Here is a 24,816-nt window from a genome sequence, read left to right as displayed (position 1 = left end):
CTTGAAAATAAATGGGGATTACAAACCATGGGACATATTAGACTTAGTTTTTCCGGGTTGCAGTGGTATCCGGGTTGCAGCGGTAGCTAGCAACCTAGTAAGAGACGATCACGTCCAATTTTAAGAAATATAAAAACCCATAGTTCCTAACAAAGGAGTCAAATCAAAACAAAAAGTACACCATTAGAACCGCCTTGTCCGAATACCCTGTATAGGAAACTTTCTGTCCCTTGGCTTGAACAGCAAGGGAAATATATTGGCTTGAAAATCAAGAAAATTGACTTTAACCACGTTATTCTCCCCAAACGGGATATTTTTTTCTCTTTTCTTTTTTTTTTGTATCCAGAGATAGCTTGGCACTGGAACATCGTAGAGGGTTGTTCAATAGCTCATTTTAAAGGAAATTAATTGGGTTAAAAATCTATAGTAACTAAAATAAATTATTTCTAAAAGAGAATTACAGTAAAGAACGATCTCTCATCCCATAGTAACTGATATGTTACATTAACAGACGATCATTGGAATAAAAAGTTATTGCATGCTTTGGACTTAGTTAGCTACTTGATCGTTTGAGGTTCGTCTCTTACTATTTCAAAGAAGAAAAAAGCCGTAGGCTTTTTCCTGTTTGTAATATTTTCCTGTTTGTTATCAGGGTTACAGCGGTATCCGTTTTGCAGCGGTAGCTAGCAACCTAGTAAGAGACGATCACGTCTAATGTTAATAAGAAATAAAAACCCATAGCTCCTAAAAAAGGAGTCAGATCAAAACAAAAAGTACACCATTAGAACCGCCTTGCCCGAAACCCCTGTATAGGAAACTTTCTGTCATTTGGCTTGAACAGCAAGGGAAATATATTGGCTTGAAAATCAAGAAAATTGACTTTAACCACGTTATTCTCCACAAACGGAATATTTTTTACTTTTTTTTCTTTTATAGTAAAGAACGAACTTCAGTCCATAGTAACTAAAACAACAATATAATTAGCTTTGGTATAAAATACTGTCAGCGGTGGGATTCGATCCCATGCCTCCGAATTGAAGAGTGGCTAACACCAGCACCTTAAACCGCTCGACCACGCTGCCTCACATAACTATGCCGTTATAATGCCATTATAAACGCCATAATACTCTAAATTAAAACTCTAAACTAAAACTTAATCCGGGTTGCAGCGGTAGCTAGCAACCTAGTAAGAGACGATCACGTCCAATGTTAAGAAATATAAAAACCCATAGTTCTAAAAAAAGAGTCAGATCAAAACAAAAAGTACACCATTAGAACCGCCTTGTCCGAAACCCCTGCATAGTAAAATTTCTGTCCCTTGGCTTGAACAGCAAGGGAAATATATTGGCTTGAAAATCAAGAAAAGTGGCAGCTACTACAACATTCTGCCTAAACGGGATATTTTTTTCTTTTTTCTTTTTTTTTCTTTTTTTGTATCCAGAGATAGCTTGGCACTGGAACATCGTAGAGGGTTGTTCAATAGCTCATTTTAAAGGAAATTAATTGGGTTAAAAATCTATAGTAACTAAAATAAATTATTTCTAAAAGAGAATAAATTTTTCCACCAAAAACTGCATTTTGATGTCTTTTCTCACTGCAGTCTTTCAAACATAATCGTATACCAGCGGTATTATAATAAAGATCGAACTCTTCCCTATACTAACTTGCATAGGCAACTTCACTATAGTTAAGATTACAGTATTTATATTATACATCATTATAAATTATAAAAGGTTCAAATGTTCGAAGATTATAGAGTTAAAAATTTTCCCACACCGGGAATCAAACCCTGGCCTGTTAAGTGAAAGTTAACTATCCTAGGCACTAAACCATATGGGACCATTAAGAAGTATGATATACAATAAAGAACGACACCTTGCCCATGTTAGCTAAAACATAAATAGGGATTATGTAATTTCCAATAGTATCATGGCTGTAGAGATGGCTGAAACCTAGTTACAATAAAAAACGATCATTGGAATAACAAAAATTGAATACCTTTGGAATTAGCTAGCTACTTGATTATTTGAGACTCGTCTCTTACTATTTAAAAGAAGAAAAAGCCGTAGGCTTTTTCCTGTGTGTAATCAGTTTATTATCATAGGCAGCGCGCTAGCACTGCCTGAGTAAAGAACGATGTGGGCACAATGTGTTTTTTTTCCGGGTTGTTATATTAAAAGACGATCATTAGGATACCAAACCATTGCATATATTGGCCTTAGTCAGCTGCCTGATACTTCGAGGTTCGTCTCATACCATTCCAAATAAGAAAAAACCGTAGGATTTTTCCTGTTTGTAATCATGGTTATTATCAAACAGTTCGTGGTAAAGAGCTGTAGAGTATTACATAAAGGATCGATGTGGTTCATTATAAATTATAAAAGGTTTAGAGCTTCTAATGTTCGAAGATTATAGAGTTAAAAATTTTCCAATACCGGGAATCGAACCCAGGCGTTCTAGATGAAAGCCAGCTATCCTATCCGCTACACCATATTCGACTACAAAACAGCATGATTTAAGAACCATATGCATATTATTATTTCATCGTACCATTTTCCGGGTTGCAGCGGTAGCTAGCAATCCGGGTTGCAGCGGTAGCTAGCAGCCTAGTAAGAGACGATCACGTCCAATGTTAAGAAATATAAATCCGGGTTGCAGCGGTAGCTAGCAACCTAGTAAGAGACAATCACGTCCAATGTTAAGAAATATAAAAACCCATAACTCCTAAAAAAGAGTCAGATCAAAACAAAAAGTACACCATTAGTATCGCCTTGTCCAAAATTTCTATAAGGGAAACTTACCGCTCTTTGGCTTGAATAACAAAGAATATATATTGGCTTGAAAATCAAGAAAATTGACTTTTACCACGTTATTCTCCACAAAGGGGATGTTTATTTCTTTCTTCTTCTTTTCCACAGATAGCTTGGCACTGGAACATCGTAGAGAGTTGTTCAATGGCTCATGTTAAAGGAAATTAATGGCGTTAAAAACTTTTTGTACTTAAAACAATGTATTTTTAAAATAGAATCAGTTTTTTACGAAAAATTGCATATTTCATATTAAAGATTGATCAATGACGTCATAATCGTATACCAGTGGTAGGATTTGAACCCACATTACATAAAGGATGGATGTGGTTCATTATAAATTATATAAAAGGTTTAGAGCTTCTAATTTTCGAAGATTATAGAGTTAAAAAATTTCCACTACCGGGAATCGAACCCGGGCCTTCTAGATGAAAGCCAGCTATCCTATCCGCTAAACCATATGGAACTATAATACAGCATGATTTAAGAACTATTTGCATATTATTATTTCATCGTACCATTTTTCTGGGTTGCTGCGGTAGCTAGCAACCTAGTAAGAGACGATCACGTCCAATGTTAAGAAATGTAAAAACCCATAGTTCCTAAAAAAGGAGTCAGATTCAAATTCAAAAGTACACCTTTAGAGCCGCCTTGTCCGAAAACCCTTGAAAGGAAACTTACCGCCCTTTGGCTTGAACAGCAAGGGAAATATATTGGCTTGAAAATCAAGAAAAGTGGCAGCTACTACAACATTCTGCCTAAACGGGATATTTTTTTCCCGGTTGCAGCGGTAGCTAGCAACCTAGTAAGAGACGATCACCTCCAATTTTAAGAAATACAAAACCCCCCAACTCCTAAAAAAAAGAGTAAGATCAAAACAAAAAGCACCCCATTAGAACCGCCTTGTCCGAAACCTCTATAAAGGAAACTTACCGCCCTTTGGCTTGAATAACAAAGAAAATATATTGGCTTGAAAATCAAGATAATTGACTTTTAACACGTTATTCTCCATATAATAAAGATCGAACTCTTCCCTATACTAACTTGCATACGCAACTTCACTATAGTTAATATTACAGTATGTATATTATACATCATTATAAATTATAAAAGGTTCAAATGTTCGAAGATTTTAGAGTTAAAAATTTTCCCTCACTGGGAATTGAACCCGAGCCTGTTAAGTGAAAGTTAACAATCCTAGCCACTAGACCATATGGAACCATAAAGAAGTATGTAAAAAGTAAAATTTTCGTAAAAATTTTACGAAATAAATAAAGTAAAAATTTTCGGGGAATCGAACCCAAGCCTGTTAAGTGAAAGTTAACTATCCTAGCCACTAGACCATATGGAACCATAAGAAAGTATGATTTAAGAGCCATATGCATATTATTATTTCACCATACTAATTATAATAAGGCCAAAATTACATTAAAGAATGAACTTTAGTCCATAGTCCGGGTTGCAGCGGTAGCTAGCAACCTAGTAAGAGACGATCACGTCCAATGTTAAGAAATATAAAAACTCCTAACTCCTGAGAAAAGAGTCAGATCAAATCCGGGTTGCAGCAGTAGCTAGCAACCTAGTAAGAGACGATCACGTCCAATGTTAAGAAATATAAAAACCCATAGTTCCTAACAAAGGAGTCAGATCAAATTCAAAACTACACCATTAGAACCGCCTTGTCCAAAACCCCTGTATAGGAAACTTTCTGTCCCTTTGCTTGAAACAGCAAGGGAAATATATTGGCTTGATTACATTAAGGAACGAACTGTAGCCCATAGTAACTGAGACTCGGATATAAACCCAGAGTACCGTTGCAACCCGGATTTAAAATGTCAAATATTTTTTCAAAATGTTTTGTAGCTTGAAATAAGATAGGGAAATAGGCGATAGTTATCGGGGTTGCAGCGGTAGCTAGCAACCTAGTAAGAGACGATCACGTCCAATGTTAAGAAATATAAAAACCCATAGTTCCTAAAAAAAGAAGTCAGATCAAATTCAAAAGTACACCATTAGAACCGCCTTGTCCGAAACCCCTGTATAGTAAACTTTCTGTCCCTTAGCTTGAACAGCAAGGCAAATATATTGGCTTGAAAATCAAGAAAAGTGGCAGCTACTACAACATTCTGCCTAAACGGCATATTTTTTTCTTTTTTTTTCTTTTGTATCCAGAGATAGCATGGCACTGGAACATCGTAGAGGGTTGTTCAATAGTTCATTTTAAAGAAAATTAATTGGGTTAAACACCTTTTGTAACTAAAATATACTTTCGGGGTTGCAGCGGTAGCTAACAACCTAGTAAGAGACGATCACGTCCAATGTTACGAAATATAAAAACCCGTAACTCCTAAAAAAAGAGTCAGATAAAAACAAAAAGTACACCATTAGTATCGCCTTGTCCAAAATTCCTATAAGGGAAACTTACCGCCCTTTGGCTTGAATAACAAAGAATATATATTGGCTTGAAAATCAAGAAAATTGACTTTTACCAAGTTATTCTCCACAAAGGAGATATTTTATTCTTTCTTCTTCCTTTCCACAGATAGCTTGGCACTGGAACATCGTAGAAAGTTGTTCAATGACTCATTTTAAAGGAAATTAATTGGGTTAAAAACCTCTTGTACTTAAAACAATGTATTTTTAAAATAGAATCAGTTTTTTACGAAAAATCGCATATTTCATATTAAAGATTGATCAATGACGTCATAATCGTATACCAGTGGTAGGATTTGAGCCCACATTTCCGAAGAGACTAGTGACTAACACCAGCGCCTTGGACCACTCGGCCAAGAAAAATATATTACAATAAAGATCCAACTCTTGCCTATACTAACTGGTATGGGTTGCTTAACTATAGTGTAGGCTTGTAAAGTTATATTTAAAGTCAACAAATCAAAAATTCCCTATAACGGGGAATCGAACCCCGATCGCCCTCGTGACAAGCGGGTATGTTTACCATTGTACTATTGGAGAATCATGATAAATATGTTACATATAAGATTATAAATATGTTACATATAAGACATGATAAAAAAATGGTTAACTTACTAAGAAAATTAAATAAGGAATCGGTCAGGCTAATTATAAATGGGGATTATGTAAGTTTCATTGATAGGATGGCTGTAGAGATGGTCAAAACCTAGTAAAGAATAAATTATGGCACATATTGGGTTTAGTTTGATGCCTCATTCTCAGAATCCGGGTTTTAGTGGTAAATAGACACCTAGTAAGAGACTATCATGCCCCAGAGTAGAAATTAATTATATTAAAAGTCGATCATTAGGATAATTACATTAAAAGACGATTATTGGAATAGCATAACGCTCCATACATTGGACTTAGTTAGCTACTTGATTGCTTGAGGTTCGTCTCTTACTATTTCAAAGAAGAAAAGGCCGTAGGCTTTTTCCTGTTTGTAATGATATAGCATAAAACAAATCCGGAATGCAGCGGTAGCTAGCAACCTAGTAAGAGACGATCATGTCCAATGTTAAGAAATATAAAAACCCCTAACTCCTAGAAAAATAGTCAGATCAAAACAAAAAGTACACCATTAGAACCGCCTTGTCCGAAACCCCTATAAAGGAAACTTACCACCCTTTGGCTTGAATAACAAAGAAAATATATTGGCTTGAAAATCAAGAAGTTTGACTTTAACCACGCTATCCTGCACAAACGGGATATTTTTTTCTTTCTTTTGTTTCCAGAGATAGCTTGGCACTGGAACATCGTAGAGAGTTGTTCAATGGCTCATTTTAAAGGAAATCTCTAGATCTAACGCCTTTTGCACTTAATTTTTTTTATTAATTATTTTTCACGAAAAACTTAATTTTGTATATACAATATTGATCAATGACGTCATAGTCGTTGGATGTAGTACATAAAAGCTCGATCATTGAATTTAAGCTGAAACTAAGTAAAGGACAGTTATGCCTCCATATATTCACAGTGATGTATAAGATTTCCCATTACATCTGTAAACTGTTCCACAGTTTTACATTAAAAGACGATCATTAGAATAAAAAGTTATTGCATGCATTGGACTTAGTTAGCTATCCGGGCTGCAGCGGTAGCTAGAAACCTAGTAAGAGACGATCACGTCCAATGTTAAGAAATATAAAAACCCATAGTTCCTATAGTTCCTAAAAAAGGAGTCAGATCGAAACAAAAAGTACACCATAAGAACCGCCTTGTCTGAAACCCCTGTATAGTAAACTTTCTGTCCCTTGGCTTGATCAGCAAGGGAAATATATTGGCTTGAAAATCAAGAAAAGTGGTAGCTACTACAACATTCTGACTAACCAGGATATTTTTTTTCTTTGTATTATAATAAAGAACGAATATTTTACCGATAATCTACTAATAACCATATATGACGTAATAAGTGACATGACGTAATATCTAAAACCTATTGTGTACTAATAACCATATATGACTTAATGACCGACGTGACGTAAAAATTGAAATAAATAATTTTTATTTTATTTTCGTTTTTAGTTCAGAATCGCTAAAGTTACAAACTGCAAAAATATTTATGGTGTCTGAACCATAGTTTTAATCTTTCAATTTATACTAGAAAAATACCTGAAAATTTAAAAATTAGTTTAATTTTTTGTTAGGTTCTTGATACTTGATACGGGACATAAAAATTCAACTAATGGTTACATAATGGTTTCAATCAAGCAAGCTACACGCAAGTTAAAAAGAGTACTACCAAAAAAACAGAGATAGCATCTTGAAAAGAGAAGAGCAAAGGTATTCAACCGACCAGGCGTATCGAGATGCGAAAATTGATAGTGACAAACAGCGTTATTATAATGATGTAGTTTATAGACATACGAAAATTGAGACAGCCAAACAAAAGAGCAAGGAACGGTATGATAACGATGTAGATTACTGAAACAAACATAAGAAAAAAGTTGCTACCAGAATAATGGGTAGATACTGGGGTGACAAAAGCTATAATAAAAAAACTAAATTCTCTGCGAGGTTGTACCGAAAAACGCATAAGGACAAAGGGAAAAATTACATTGAGAAATACAAGAAGATGGCAAAAATGCAGGCTGATCTTTGTAAATTGAGAAACATTTTACGCATGTTTTATCGGGATCACGAAAAGTATTCAAAATTACAGATTAAAATTCTCTTTGAAAGAGCGGATGCTGTTGAAAAGTCGGCTAGAAATGCTTTGGCAAAGCTTCATAGTAATATCCAAAATAAATGTTGTCAGTTTAACGAAAAGCCTTATAGTAAAGAACGAACTTCAGTCCATAGTAACTAAAACAAGATTATAATTAGTAATATTTAAGATCAAAATCTTTTCTTAATATTCCTCCCAAACCTGTTTTACAAATTAAAGTACTCATCTTTTTTTCACTCCAGACACTACTTTACGACTTTTTCTTATAATTAAATTGGGTTTTAGTTTTCAGAAATGAGAACGTCTACGTTTAAAATACATCGGGTTTTATTAATAAGATTTGATTTTCTAATAAAAATGGGTTTTAGTTTTCAGAAATAAAAACAACCATGTTTGAAATACATCAGATTTTATTAATAATATTTGATTCTTTTTAATAAAGTTGGATTTTAACTTCCAGAAATACGAACATCCCCGTTTAAAATACTTCTGATTTTATTAATAATATTTGATTTTTTAATAAAGTTGAGTTTTAGTTTTCAGAAATTTGAAAAACCACGTTTAAAAATACATGTGATTTTATTAATCTCTTCTGAATTTTCTCAATGAAAAGTAATATGTTATAGATCAATTCTTAATTTTTTCAGAGGTGAAAAAAATTTAAAGTTCTGTTCTGAAAAAGTTTTTCTGTTGAAGATAGAAAAAAGTTATACTTTGATTGTGAATTTTCCCCATCGATATAAAAAGTTCCACTTTAAATCTGAGATTTATCAATGAATTCAAGTTAAATTATCATTGAACTTGAAAACTTCAAGTTCTCTTCTGAAAATTTTCTCGATAAAAAAAGTTACGGATCAATTCTAGTTTTTTCAAAAATAAAAGAGTTCCTCTTTTCATTTCTGAATTTTGTAAAAAAAAGTTACAAATCAATTCTAATTTTTTCCCATGAAAATAAAAATGTTCCACTTAGTTCTGATTTTTCACAAAGAGATGAAAAAAAAATCCGGGTTGCAGCGGTAGCTAGCAACCTAGTAAGAGACGATCACGTCCAATGTTAAGAAATATAAAAACCCATAGTTCCTAACAAAGGAGTCAGATCAAAACAAAAAGTACACCATTAGAACCGCCTTGTCCGAAACCCCTGTATAGGAAACTTTCTGACCCTTGGTTTGAACTGCAAGGGAAATATATTGGCTTGAAAATCAAGAAAATTGACTTTAACCACGTTATTCTCCCCAAACGGGATATTTTTTTCTTTTTTTTTTCTTTTCCACAGATAGCTTGGCACTGGAACATCGTAGAGGGTTGTTCAATAGCTCATTTTAAAGGAAATCAATTGGGTTAAAAATCTATAGTAACTAAAATAAATTATTTCTAAAAGAGAATAAATTTTTCCACCAAAAACTGCATTTTTGATGTCTTAATAAAGATCGAACTCTTCCCTATACTAACTTGCATACGCAACTTCACTATAGTTAAGATTACAATATTTATATTATGCATCATTATAAATTATAAAAGGTTCAAATGTTCGAAGATTATAGAGTTAAAAATTTTCCCACCCCGGGAATCGAACCCGAGCCTGTTAAGTGAAAGTTAACTATCCTAGCCACTAGACCATATTGAACCATAAAGAAGTATGATTTAAGAGCCATATGCGTATTATTATTTCACCATACCAATTATAATAAGGCCAAAACAAAATCGTCGACTTGCAACCTTACTTTTGACACATTAGTTGAATCTTCATCAGGCTTAAAAATGTTTTGCTAGTTTTACATGAAAGAACGAACCTTAGTCCATATACAATAAAGAACGACACCTTGCCCATGTTAACTAAAACATATAACATAAAGGGATTATGTAATTTCCAATAGTATCATGGCTGTAGAGATGGCTGAAACCTAGTTACAATAAAAAACGATCATTGGAATAACAAAAATTGAATACCTTTGGAATTAGCTAGCCACTTGATTATTTGAGACTCGTCTCTTACTATTTAAAAGAAGAATAGTTACAGTAAAGAACGATCTCTGGCCCAAAGTAACTGATATAAGGTGGTTTAGATTATTTCCGGGTTGCAGCGGTAGCTAGCAACCTAGTAAGAGACGATCACGTCCAATGTTAAGAAATATAAAAACCATAGTTCCTAAAAAAGGAGTCAGATCAAAACAAAAAGTACACCATTAGAACTGCCTTGTCCGAAACCCCTGTATAGAAAACTTTCTGTCCCTTGGCTTGAACAGCAAGGGAAATATATTGGCTTGAAAATCAAGAAAAGTGGCAGCTACTACAACATTCTGCCTAAACGGGATATTTTTTCTTTCTTCTTTTTCACAGATAGCTTGGCACTGGAACATAGTAGAGAGTTGTTCAATGGCTCATTTTGAAGGAAATCTCTAGATCTAGGAACTTTTGCACTTATTTTTTTTTTCAATTAATTATTTTTTAACAAAAACTTAATTTTTTATATAAAATATTGACCAATGACGTCATAGTCATTGGATGTAGTTAGTATTACATAATCCGGGTTGCAGCGGTAGCTAGCAACCTAGTAAGAGACGATCACGTCCAATGTTAAGAAATATAGAAACCCCTAATTCCTAAAAACAGAGTCAGATCAAAACAAAAAGTACACCATTAGAACCGCCTTGTCCGAAACCCCTATAAAGGAAACTTACCGCCCTGCGGCTTGAATAACAAAGAAAATATATTGGCTTGATAATCAAGAAAATTGACTTTAACCACGTTATTCTCCACAAACGGGATATTTTTTCTTTCTTTCTTTTCCACAGATAGCTTGGCACTGGAACATCGCAGAGAGTTTTTCAATGGCTCATTTTAAAGGAAATCTCTAGATCTAGCGCTATTTGTACTTAATTTTTTTTTTAAATTAATTTTTTTTACGAAAAACTTAATTTTTTATATACAATATTAATCAATGACGCCATAGTCTTTGGATGTAGTTAGCACATAAAGTCTGGATAATCGAATTAAAGCTGAAACTAAGTAAAGAACAATTATGCCTCCATATATTCACAGTGATGTATAAAATTTCCCATTACATCTGTAAACTGTTCCATAGTTGCCGGTTCATACCTTGGAAGCTTTTCACTAAACATGCAACATTTCTTTTGGATATTACTATTTATAATAAAGATCGAACTCTTCCTTATACTAACTTGCAAAGGCAACTTCACTATAGTTAAGATTACAGTATTTATATTATACATCATTATAAATTATAAAAGGTTCAAATTTTCGAAGATTATAGAGTTAAAAATTTTCCCACACCGGGAATCGAACCCGGGCCTGTTAAGTGAAAGTTAACTATCCTAAGCACTAAACCATATGGGACCATAAGGAAGTATGATTTAAGAGCCATATGCATATTATTATTTCACCATACCAATTATAATAAGACCAAAACAAAATCGTCGACTTGCAACCTTACTTTTGACACATTAGTTAAATCTTCATCAGACTTAAAAAATGTTTTGCTAGTTATACATGAAAGAACGAACCTTAGCCCATAGTAGAGGAAATAAGAATATCTAGGTTGCAGCGGTAGTTAGCAACCTATTACACAATCCGGGTTTAAGTGGTAGCTAGCAACCTAATAAGAAACTTCAAATTAAAAGATGATCATTAGAAGAACAAACAATTGCTTATATTGGACTTAGTTAGCTGCCTGATTCTTTGAGTTTTTATAATAAACAATGACCTCTTGCCTCTACTAAATTTTAAAGGCCACTTAACTATAGTGTAGGCTAGTACAGTTTTTTTTAAGGCCAATATATTAAAATTTTCCATTAAAAGACGACCATTGGAATAAAAAACCATTACATATATTTGATTTAGTTATTATAATAAAGAACGACCTCTTTCGCATACTAAATTTTATAGGCCACTTAACTAGAGTATAGGCTAGTACAGTTATAATATTTAAGGTCAATATATTAATATTTTCCACTAAAAAACGTTCATTGGAATAAAAACCCAATACATACATTTGATTTAGTTAGCTACTTGATTGTTTGAGGCTAGTCTCTTACTATTTCAAAGAAGAAAATGCCATAGGCTTTTTCCTGTTTGTAATCAATTAGAAAGAGTTCTACCTTTAAAATGAGTTACGTAGTTACATTAAAGGACAATCATTTGATTATTATAATAAAGATCGAACTCTTCCCTATACTAACTTGCATAGGCAACTTCACTATAGTGAAGATTACAGTATTTATGTTATTGATCATTATAAATTATAAAAAGTTCGAATGTTCGTAGATCCGGGTTGCAGCGGTAGCTAGCAACCTAGTAAGAGACGATCACCTCCAATGTTAAGAAATATAAAAACCCATAGTTCCTAACAAAGGAGTCAGATCAAAACAAAAAGTATACCATTAGAACCGTCTTGTTCGAAACCCCTGTATAGTAAACTTTCTATCCCTTGGCTTGAACAACAAGGGAAATATATTGCCTTGAAAATCAAGAAAAGTGGCAGCTACTACAACATTCTGCCGAAACGGGATATCATAGTTTTATATTAGAGCTATGACGTGAATAGAAAAACACGAAATTATATTGTTGTTTCTGAAGACGTCATGAATAAAATCATTACGCCGTGACGTCGTAATTACTATATAAGAACGGTCAAATCCGGGTTGCAGCGGTAGCTAGCAACCTAGTAAGAGACGATCACCTCCAACGTAAAGAAATATAAAACCCCTAACTCCTAAAAAAGAGTCAGATTAAAACAAAAAGTATACCTTTATTACAGTAAAGAACGATCTCTCTCCCATAATAACTGATATATGGTGGTTCCAGGTGTAGTTACATAAAGGACAAATATAGCTCATCATAAATGGTGTTTGTCAATTATCCGGGTTGCAGCAATAGCTAGCAACCTAGTCTGGGTTGCAGCGGTAGCTAGCAACCTAGTAAGAGACGATCACGACCAATGTTAAGAAATATAAAAACTCATAGTTCCTAAAAACGGAGTCAGATCAAAATAAAAATTACACCATTAGAACCGCCTTGTCCGAAACCCCTGTAAAGGAAACTTTCAGTCCTTGGCTTGAACAGCAAGGGAAATATATTGGCTTGAAAATAAAGAAAATTATATTAAAATACAATCATTGGAATAACATACCACTGCATAAATTGGACTTAGATAGCTACTTGATTGCTTGAGGATCATCTCTTACTATTTCAAAGAAGAAAAAGCTGTAGGCTTTTTCCTGTTTGTAATGATATAGCATAAAAAGAAACCCAAGTTGTAACTGACGTCATCCTGGTTGTTATATCCGGGTTGCAGCGGTAGCTAGCAACCTAGTAAGAGACGATCGCGTCCAATGTTAAGAAATATGAAAACCCATAACTCCTAAAAAAGGAGCCAGATCAAAACAAAATATATACCATTAGAACCGCCTTGTCCAAAAGCCCTACAAAGGAAACTTTCCGCCCTTTGGCTTGAATAACAAAGAAAATATATTGGCTTGAAAATCAAGAAAATTGACTTTAACCACGTTATTATCCACAAACGGGATATTTTTTTCTTTCTTTCTTCTTTTCCACGGATAGCTTGGCATTGGAACATTGTAGAGAGTTGTTCAATGGCTCATTTTAAAGGAAATCTCTATATCTAGAGCTAATTGTACTTTATTTTTTTTTAATTAATTATTTTTTACGAAAAACTTAATTTTTATATACAATATTGATCAATAACGTCATAGTCGTTGGATGTAGTTAGTATTACATAAAGGCTCGATCATCGAATTTTACATAAAGGAACGATATACTTCATCATATTGGTCATAGTAAATTATTAGGTTCGTCTCTTACTCTATCAAAGAAGAAAAGCCGTAGGCTTTTTCCTGTTTGTAATTTTATAGCATAAACTAAACCACAGTTGCAACTGACGTCATTACATAAAAGCTCGATTTAGTTTAGTGAAACTGAGGATTATATGTTATATTAAAAGACGATAATTAGGATATCGTACATAAGGCATTATCCGGGTTGCAGCGGTAGCAGGCAACCTAGTAAGAGACGATCACGTCCAATGTTAAGAAATGTAAAAACCCATAGTTCCTAAAAAAGGAGTCAGATCAAAACAAAAAGTACACCATTAGAACCGCCTTGTTCGAAACCCCTGTATAGGAAACTTTCTGTCATTTGGCTTGAACAGCAAGGGAAATATATTGGCTTGAGAATCAAGAAAAGTGGCAGCTACTACAACATTCTGCCTAAACGGGATATTTTTTCTTTCTTGTTATCCAAAGATAGCTTTGCACTGGAACATCGTAGAAAGTTGTTCAATGGCTCATTTTAAAGGAAATTAAATGGGTTAAAAACCTTTTGTAACTAAAACAAATTAAAACAGGATAAATTTAGCACTAAAAACTACATTTTTGATGTCTTTCCATACTGCTGTCTTTTCAAAGACATTTGATTTTTGTTTTTGAAGCAATCAAACAGTTCGTGGTAAGGTTGTATTTTAAACTTTATATTCCAAAGATAGCTTAGCACTGGAACATCGTAGAGAGTTGTTCAATGGATCATTTTAAATTATAATAAAGAACGAATATTTTACCGATTATCTACTAATAACCATATATGACGTAATAAGTGACATGACGTAATATCTAAAACCTATTGTGTACTAATAACTATATATGACTTAATTAGCGACGTGACTTAAAAATTGAAAAAATTAATTTTTATTTTATTTTCGTTTTTAGTTCAGAATCACTGAAGTTATAAACTGCAAAAATATTTATGGTGTCTGAACAATAGTTTTAATCTTTTAATTTAGACTAGAAAATACCTGAAAATTTAAAAATTAGTTTAATTTTTTGTAAGGTTCTTGATACTTGATACGTGACATAAAAACATTCAACTAATGGTTACATAATGGTTTCAATCAAGCAAGCTACACGCAAGTTAAAAAAACAGTACTACCAAAAAAACAGAGATACCATCTTGACAAGAAAAAAGCAAAGGTATTCAACCGACCAGGCGTATCGAGAAGTAATAATTGATAGTGACAAACAGCGTTATTATAATGATGTAGTTTATAGACATTTGAAAATTGAGTTATATTAAAAGACGATTATTAGAAGAACAAATCATTACATACATTGTACTTAGTTAGCTGCCCGATTCTTTGAGAGTTGTCTTTTACTACTCCGAATTTGAAAAAGGCTTAGTTTTTTTCCTGGTTTTACATAAAGGACCCATATAGTTCATAATAAATATAATAAAGAACGACCTTTTGCCTATATTAATTTATATTAAAGTTATTATATTTAGATAGGAGGCAGCTAAACTGAGTTTCTTTTTTAAACTTTAAATTTAAGAGATATTGCTTTAAATTCAATATAATAATATATTCTTTCTGATGGGGATTCAAATTTTAAACTGTTCATGGTAACGAACTGTATAGTATGAGCGACCCGTCTTAATAGTAACCAAAACTCTAAAAATTTTGATACCAATAGATACATCAAAAAAATAAGATATTTTGCTGATTTCAAATATGTAAAGTTTAGTTATACCCATCAAAAGTTACCAACCTGAGAAAATTTGCCCTGTTTTTAAAAAAAAAAGGAAAAACACCCCCTAAAAGTCATAGAATCTTAATGAAAAATCACACAATCCAGTTCAGTGTATCAGAGAACCTTACTGTAGAGATTTCAAGTTCTTATCTGCAAAAACGTGGAATTTTGTATTTTTTGTCAGAAGAAAGATCACGGATGTGTGTTTATTTGCCCTTTTTTACCAGAGATGATTGTATCAACCCAGTTTCCCTAGAATGTTACAAGAGGACTCATTAAAACAAAAATTGAAGGTTCTAGTCAAAAACCACTTTTTTTATCAAAAACCAAAAAAAATAATAGAATCATCTTTACAAAAAAACTGCATTTTTATCGCTTTTATCACTTTTCTTCACTTTTATCACTTGTCTTTTCATATTGCAGACTTTAGAAAGATATTTGATTTTTTAAGCAATTTTGCCAAAAAATAACAAATTACACATTTTTGAAGATAGGAGCTTGAAACCTCTACAGTAAGGTTTTCTTTAACCAATATTTTATTTTTTTGCTAAATCACTAAAGCTATTAAGTAAACAGTAAAAATATTTATGATGTCTAACCAATAATACTAATTTCTTAATTTAAACTACAAAAATACATGAAGATTTTAAAATTAGTACATAAAGGACCGCTATAGTTCATCATAAATGGTATTTGTCAATTAGGTTTTTTTATATAATTATCCATTATTATGTAAAATGCAGTAATTTTTGGGGTGTTTTAACAAAAAAAATTATTTGTTAACTGAAACTGGAATAATTCCTGAAATGTTACATTAAAAGACGATCATTGGAATTAAATTTCATTATAAATGGGGAATATGTGAGTTTCAACCGATATTAATATGTTAGTTCATCATAAATGGTATTTGTCAAATAGGTTTTTTTTATATAATTATCCAATATTATGTAAAATGCAGTAAATTTAGGGATTTTTAACAATAAATTTATTTGTTAACTGAAACTAGAATAATTCCTGAAAATTTTAAATATAATAATTTTATTTAACTGCAAATCTGGGTTGCAGCGGTAGCTAACAACCTAGTAAGAGACGACCACATCCCATAGTAAAAAAAAATAAAGTAACCCATAACTTTAGAAAAAAGATTTATATCAAAACTAGAAGTACACTATTAGAGCCGCCTTGTCCAAAACTTCTATATAGCAAACTTACTGTCCTTTGGCTTGAATAACAAAGAAAATATATTGGCTTGAAAATCAAGAAAATAGACTTTAACCACGATATTCTGCACAAACGGCATCTTTTTTTCTTTCCGTTTTTTTTTCTCCTCAGCTAGTTGGGCACTGGAAAATCATAGAGCTGTATAACAGCTCATTTTAAAGGAAATTGCTACATCTAGTGCCTTATATCCGGGTTGCAGTGGTAGTTAGCAACCTAGTAAGAAACGATCACGTCCAATGTTAAGAAATATAAAAACCTATAGTTCCTAAAAAAGGAGTTAGATCAAATTCAAAAGTACACCATTAGAACCGCCTTCTCCGAAACCCCTTTATAGTAAACTTTCTGTCCCTTAGCTTGAACAGCAAAGGAATTATATTGGCTTGAAAATCAAGAAAAGTGGCAGCTGCTACAACATTCTGCCTAAACGGGATATTTTTTCTTTTTTTTTTCTTTTGTATCCAGAGATAGCTTGGCACTGGAACATCGTAGAGGGTTGTTCAATAGCTCATTTTAAAGGAAATTAATTGGGTTAAAAACCTTTTGTAACTAAAATAAATTATTTCTAAAAGAGAATAAATTTCCACCAAAAACTGCATTTTTGATGTCTTTTCACACTGCAGTCTTTCAAACATAATCGTATACCAGCGGTAAGATTTGAACCCACTCCTCCGAAGAGACTGGTGGCTAACACCATCCGGGTTGCAGCGGTAGCTAGCAACCTAGTAAGAGACGATTCTCGTCCAATGTTAAGAAATATAAAAACCCATAGTTCCTAACAGAGGAGTCAGATCAGAACAAAAAGTACACCATAAGAACCGCCTTGTCCAAAACCCCTATATAGCAAAGTTTCTGTACCTTGGTTTGAACAGCAAGGGAAATATATTGCCTTGAAAATCAAGAAAAGTGGCAGCTACTACAGCATTCTGCCTAAACGGCATCTTTTTTTTCTTTTTTCTTTTCCACAGATAGCTTGGCACTTGAACATCGTAGAGAGTTGTTCAATGGCTCATTTTAAAGGAAATGAATTGTGTCAAAAATCTTTTGTAACTAAAATAAATTATTTCTAAAAGAGAATAAATTTTTCCACCAAAAACTGCATTTTTGATGTCTTTTCACACTGCAGTCTTTCAAACATAATCCTATTCCAGAGGTAAGATTTGAACCCACACCTCCGAAGAGACTGGTGGCTAACACCAGCGCCTTAGATCACTCAGCCAGGCTGCCTCTCATAATTTGGGTTGCAGCAGTAGCTAGCAACCTAGCAAGAGACGATCAGTCCAATGCTAAGAAATATAAAAACCCAAAACTCCTAAAAATACAGTCTCGGCCAGGCTGCCTCTCATAATTTGGGTTGCAGCAGTAGCTAGCAACCTAGCAAGAGACGATCAGTCCAATGCTAAGAAATATAAAAACCCAAATTTTCTAAAAATACAGTCAGATCAAAACAATATTACATCATTAGAACTACCTTGTCTGAAACCCTATTAGATAAATTAGAGCTATGACGTGAATAGAAATACACGAAATTATATTGTTGTTTCTGAAGACGTCATGAAATAATACCATTGCGCCATGACGTCATGAAATAAAATCATTATGCCATGACGTCATAATTACTATATAAGAAGCGTCAGAACTGTAAATGTTCTCATTCATAATTAGATAATGGTTAGATCAAAGCAAGGTATACGCAAGTTAAAAAACAGTACTACACAAACAACAGAGATAGTATCTCGAAAAGAAAAAAGCAAAGGTATTCAACCGACCAGGCGTATCGAGAAGTAATAATTGAGAGAGCAAAACAAAACAGCAAGATGTGTTATCACAATGATGAAGATTATAGACATGCAAATATTGAGACAGCCAAACAAAAGATCAAGGAACGGTATGATAATGATGAAGATTACCTAATCAAATATAAGAAAAAGAAAAGCAAAGGTATTCAACCGTCCAGGTGTATCGACAGGTAAAAATTGAGAAAGCCAGACAAAACATTAAGGAGCGTTATCAAAATGATGAATATTACAGAGAAGCAATAACTGAGCAGGCTAGACAAAAGATCAAGGAGTGTTATCACAATGATAAACTTTATAGAGAAGCAACAATTGAGCAGGCTAGACAAAAGAGCAAGGAACGGTATGATAATGATGAAGATTACCGAAACAAACATAAGATAAAAGTTGCTACCAGAATAATGGGTAGATACTGGAGTGACAAATATAATAAAGAACGACCTCTTACCTATACTAAATTTTATACACCACTTAATTATAGTATAGGTTAGTAATTCAACAGATAGCATGGCACTGGAACAGTATAGAGAGCTGTTCAATGGCTCATTTGGATCCTGGTTGTTACAGTAAAGAACGATCTTCCTCCCATAGTAACTGATATGTTACATTAAAAGATGATCATTGGAATAAAAAGTTATTGCATGCATTGGACTTAGTTAGCTACTTGATCATTTGAGGTTCGTCTCTTACTATTTCAAAGAAGAAAAAAGCCGTAGGCTTTTTCCTGTTTGTAATATTTTTCTGTTTTTTATCAGGGTTACAGCGGTATCCGGGTTGCAGCGGCAGCTAGCAACCTAGTAAGATTACATTAAAAGACGATCTAAATTAAAAACCGCTACTATAGTAAGGCCGAGCTTCTTGGGAATATTAAGAGGGATTTTGAATCCAATAAAAAAGCTTTTTGTGCATCCAGGGTGTAAAAAGAGCATCGGTGAAATATCTAAAATTAAAAACGGCTGCTATATTAAGACTGAGCTACCAGGAAATATTGAGAGGGATTTTAAATTCAATAAAAAGGTGTTTTGTGCATCCAGGTTGTCAAAAGAGCATCGGTGAAATATCTAAAACTAAAAACGGCTACTATATTAAGGCTGAGCTTCTTGGAAATTTTTAGTGGGATCTTGAATTCAATAAAAAGGCGTTTTTTGCATCCATGTTGTCAAAAGAACATCGGCGAAACATCTAACATTAAAAACGGCTACTATATTAAGGCTGAGTTTCCAGGGTATATTGAGAGGGATTTCGGATTCAATAAAAAGGTGTTTTGTGCATCTATGTTGTCAACAGAACATCGGTGAAACATCTAAAATTAAAAAAGGCTACTATATTAAGGCTGAGTTTCCTGGGAATATTGAGAGGGATTTTCAATTCAATAAAATGACGTTTTGTACATCCAGGTTGCCAAAAGAGCTTCGTTGAAATATACAAAATTAAATATGGCAACTATATTATGGCTTAGCTACCTGTGAATACTCAGTAGTGTTTCAAAGCAACTTAAAAAGCATTATTTACATCCAGATTTTATAAAGGACATCAGTTATGTGCCTCAAATCAAATATGGCTACACCATTAAGCCGCATATTCTAGGGACTACTGTGAGGTATTTTGAATTCAATATAAAGGCGTTATTTGCATACAGGTTGTTAAAAAAGCATCGGTGAAATATCTAAATTAAAAACGGTTTCTATGCTAAGACTGAGCTTCCAGGGAATATTGAGAGGGATTTTTAATTCAATAAAAAGACGTTATGTGCATCCAGGTTGTCAAAAGAGCATCGGTGAAATATCTAAAATTAAAAATGGCTACTATATTAAGGCTGAGCTTCCTGGGAAGATTGAGAGGGATTTTGAATTCAATAAAAAGACGTTTTGTACATCCAGGTTGTTATAGTAAAGACCGATCTCTCGCCCATAGTAAAAGATATATGGTGGTTCAAGGGGTAGCTGCAAGATATCCAGATTGCAGCGATATCCGAGTTGCAGCGGTAGCTAGCAACCTAGTAAGAGACGATCAGTCCAATGCTAATCATGATAAGGAACAAATTATAAACTTAGTTAGCTGTCTGATTTTTAGAGGATCGTCTTTTACTATTCCAAAGAAGAAAAAGCCGTAGGCTTTTTCCTGTTTGTAATCCGTGTTGCAGCGGTAGCTTGATAATCCGTATTGCAGCGGTAGCTAGCAACCTAACAAGAGACGATCACGTCCAAAACCCATAGTATATAAAAACCCATATTTCCTAAAAAAGGAGTCAGATCAAATTCAAAAGTACACCATTAGAACCGCCTTGTCCGAAACCCCTGTATAGTAAACTTTCTGTCCCTTATCTTGAACAGCAAGGGAAATATATTGGCTTGAAAATCAAGAAAAGTGGCAGCTACTACAACATTCTGCCTAAACGGGATATTTTTTTCTTTTTTTCTTTTGTATCCAGAGATAGCTTGGCACTGGAACATCGTAGAGGGTTGTTCAATAGCTCCTCTTAAAGGAAATTAATAGGGTTAAAAACCTTTTGTAACTAAAATAAATTATTTCTAAAAAAGAGAATAAATTTTTCCACCAAAAACTGCATTTTTGATGTCTTTTCACATTGCAGTCTTTCAAACATAATCGTATACCAGCGGTAAGATTTGAACCCACGCCTCCGAAGAGACTGGTGGCTAACACCATTATAGTAAAGACCGAAAGTAAAACAATGATTTCTTCTAAGCTTCAAAGTTTTTGTTTTCTTTTTAAAGGTTTTAAAAAGAAAACAAAACAAATTTAAAGTTAATCCGTGTTGCAGTGGTAGCTAGCAACCTAGTAAGAGATGATCACGTCCAATATTAAGAAATATAAAAACCCATAGTTCCTAACAAAGTTACATTAAGGGACGATCGTTGCAATAACAAAATATTGCAGACTTTGGACTACTTGATTGTTTGGAGCTACTTGATTGTTTGAGGTTCGTCTCTTACTATTTCAAAGAAGAAAAAGCCGTAGGCTTTTTCCTGTTTGTAATCATATAGCATAGAATCTGGGTTGCAGCGGTAGCTAGCAACCTAGTAAGAGACGATCAGTCGAATGTTAAGAAATCCGGGTTGCAGCGGTAGCTAGCATCCGGGTTGCAGTGGTAGCTAGCAACCTAGTAAGAGACGATCATGTCTAATGTTGAGAAATGTAAAAACCCATAGTTCCTAAAAAAGGAGTCAGATCAAAACAATTATCAGGGTTGCAGCGGTAGCTAGCAACCTAGTAAGAGACGATCACATCCAATGTTAAGAAATATTAAAACCCTAATTCCTAAGAAAAGAATCAGACCAAAACAAAAATTACACCATTAGAACCACCTTTTATAATAATGAACGACCTCTTACCTATGCTAAATATTATACGCCACTTAATTATAGTATAGGTTATCCGGGTTGCTACAGTAAAGAACGATCCCTCATCCATAGTAACTGATAAATGGTGGTTCCAGGGGTAGTTACTTAAGGTTCGTCTCTTACTATTTCAAAGAAGAAAAAGCCGTAGGCTTTTTCCTGTTTGTATTGATATAGCATAAAAGAAAACCCAAGTGGTAACTGATTCAAAGTATCCGGGTTGCAGTGGTAGCTAGCAACCTAGTGAGAGACGATCACGTCCAATGTTAAGAAATATAAAAACCCATAGCTCCCAAAAAAGAAGTCAGATCAAAACATAAAGTATATAATAAAGAACGACCTCTTGCCTATACTAAATTTTATACGCTACTTAATTATTGTATAGGTTAGTAATTACATAGATAGCTTGGCACTGGAACATTGTAGAGAGTTGTTCAATGGCTCATTTTAAAGGATATTAATGAAGTTGAAAATTTTTTTCCGGGTTGCAGCGGTAGCTAGCAACCTAGTAAGAGACGATCACGTCCAATGTTAAGAAATATAAAAACCCATAGTTCCTAACAAAGAAGTCAGATCAAAACAAAGAGTACACCATTAGAACCGCCTTGTCCGAAACCCCTGTATAGGAAACTTTCTGTCTCTTGGCTTGAATAGCAAGGGAAATATATTGGCTTGAAAATCAAGAGAATTGACTTTAACCAAGTTATTCTCCCCAAACGGGATATTTTTTTCTCTTTTCTTTTTTCTTTTCCACAAATAGCTTGGCACTGGAACATCGTAGAGGGTTGTTCAATAGCTCATTTTAAAGGAAATTAATTGGGTTAAAAATCTATAGTGACTAAAATAAATTAGTTCTAAAAGAGAATAAATTTTTCCACCAAAAACTGCATTTTGATGTCTTTTCACACTGCAGTCTTTCAAACATAATCGTATACCAGCGGTAAGATTTGAACCCACGCCTCCGAAGAGCCTGGTGGCTAACACCAGTGTCTTGGACCACTCGGCCAGGCTGCCTCTTATAATTTGGGTTGCAGCAGTAGCTAGCAACCTAGTAAGAGACGATCAGTCCAATGCTAAGAAATATAGAAACCCAAAACTTCTAAAAATAGAGTAAGATCAAAACAAAAGTACATCATTAGAACTACCTTGTCTGAAACCCTACTAGATAAATAATGAATGTCGTCATAGCTTTATATTAGAGCTATGACGTGAATAGAAAAACACGAAATTGTATTGTTGTTTCTGATGACGTCATTAAATAATATCATTGCGCCATGACGTCAATAAAATCATTACGCCGTGGCGTCATAATTACTACTTAAGAACGACATAGATGTAAATTCTCTCATTCTTGATTAGAATAATGGTTAGATCGAAGCAAGCTATACGCAATTTGAAAAAGCAGTACTACACAAACAACAGAGATAGTATCTTGAAAAGAGAAAAGCAAAGGTATTCAACCGACCAGGCGTATCGAGATTTACATTAAAAGACGATCATTGGAATAACATTTCATTATAAATGGGGAATATGTAAGTTTCAACGAATATATGGGTTGTAGCGGTAGCTAGCAACCTAGTGAGAGACGAACACGCCCCATAGTGAAAACTAAAGTAACCCATTAATCCTGAAAAAAGGTTCAGATCAAAACAAGAATTACACTATTAGAACCGCCTCGTCCAAAACTTCTGTATAGCCAACTTACCGTCCTTTGGCTTGAATAACAAAGAAAATCCGGATTGCAGCGGTAACTAGCAACCTAGTAAGTGACGATCACGTCCAATGTTAAGAAATATAAATCCGGGTTGCAGCGGTAGCTAGCAACCTAGTAAGAGACGATCACGTCCAATGTTAAGAAATATAAAAACCCATAGTTCCTAACAGAGGAATCAGATCAAAACAAAAAGCACACCATTAGAACCGCCTTGTCCGAAACCCCTGTATAGGAAACTTTCTGTCACTTGGCTTGAACAGCAAGGGAAATATATTGGCTTGAAAATCAAGAAAAGTGGCAGCTACTAAAACATTCTGCCTAAACGGGATATTTTTTTCTTTTTTTTTTCTTTTGTATCCAGAGATAGCTTGGCACTGGAACATCGTAGAGAGTTGTTCAATGGCTCATTTTAAAGGAAATTATATAATAAAGATCAAACTTTTCCCTATACTAACTTGCATACGCAACTTCACTATAGTTAAGATTACAGTATTTATATTTTTACATTAAAAGACGAGCACTGAAATAACAAACCATTCCATATATTGGACTTAGTTAGCTACTTGATTGTTTGAGTTTCGTCTCTTACTATTTAAAAGAAGAAAAGCCGTAGGCTTTTTCCTGTTTGTATTTATAGTTAAAAAACGAACTCAAGTCCAAAGAAACTGAACACTGTGGTTCATTCATATTATCTTCATTATTTTAGCTAGAATGTAAATAAACAAGATTCTTTTTTAAATTTTAAATTGAAAAGATAGTGCTTTTAATTCAACATATTAAAAGTTCTCCCCGACGAGGAATCGAACCCCCTTCTCCAAGGTAACAAGTGGACATGCTTACCATTAGACTATCGAAGACTTATAAAATAAAAGTTACATATCAGATATGATAATAATTTTTAAATCCGGGTTACATAAAGGCTCGATCATGGAATTTTTATCTGGGTTGCAGCGGTAGCCAGCAACCTAGTAAGAGACGATCACGTCCAATGTTAAGAAATATAAAAACCCATAGTTCCTAACAAAGGAGTCAGATCAAAACAAAAAAAAATTATAATAAAGAACGAACTCTTGCCTATACTAAATTATATAGGCCACTTAACTATAGTATATCCGGGTTGCAGCGGTAGCTAGCAACCTAGTAAGAGCCGAACACGCCCCATAGTGAAAACTAAAGTAACCCATTAATCCTGAAAAAAGGTTCAGATCAAAACAAGAATTACACTA

This window comes from Artemia sp. Qi Xiang Cuo, chromosome 12 (assembly GCF_049724085.1).
Source record: "Artemia sp. Qi Xiang Cuo chromosome 12, ASM4972408v1, whole genome shotgun sequence".
Taxonomy (NCBI): domain Eukaryota; kingdom Metazoa; phylum Arthropoda; class Branchiopoda; order Anostraca; family Artemiidae; genus Artemia; species Artemia sp. Qi Xiang Cuo.
Note: the sequence above shows the minus strand (reverse complement) of the source record.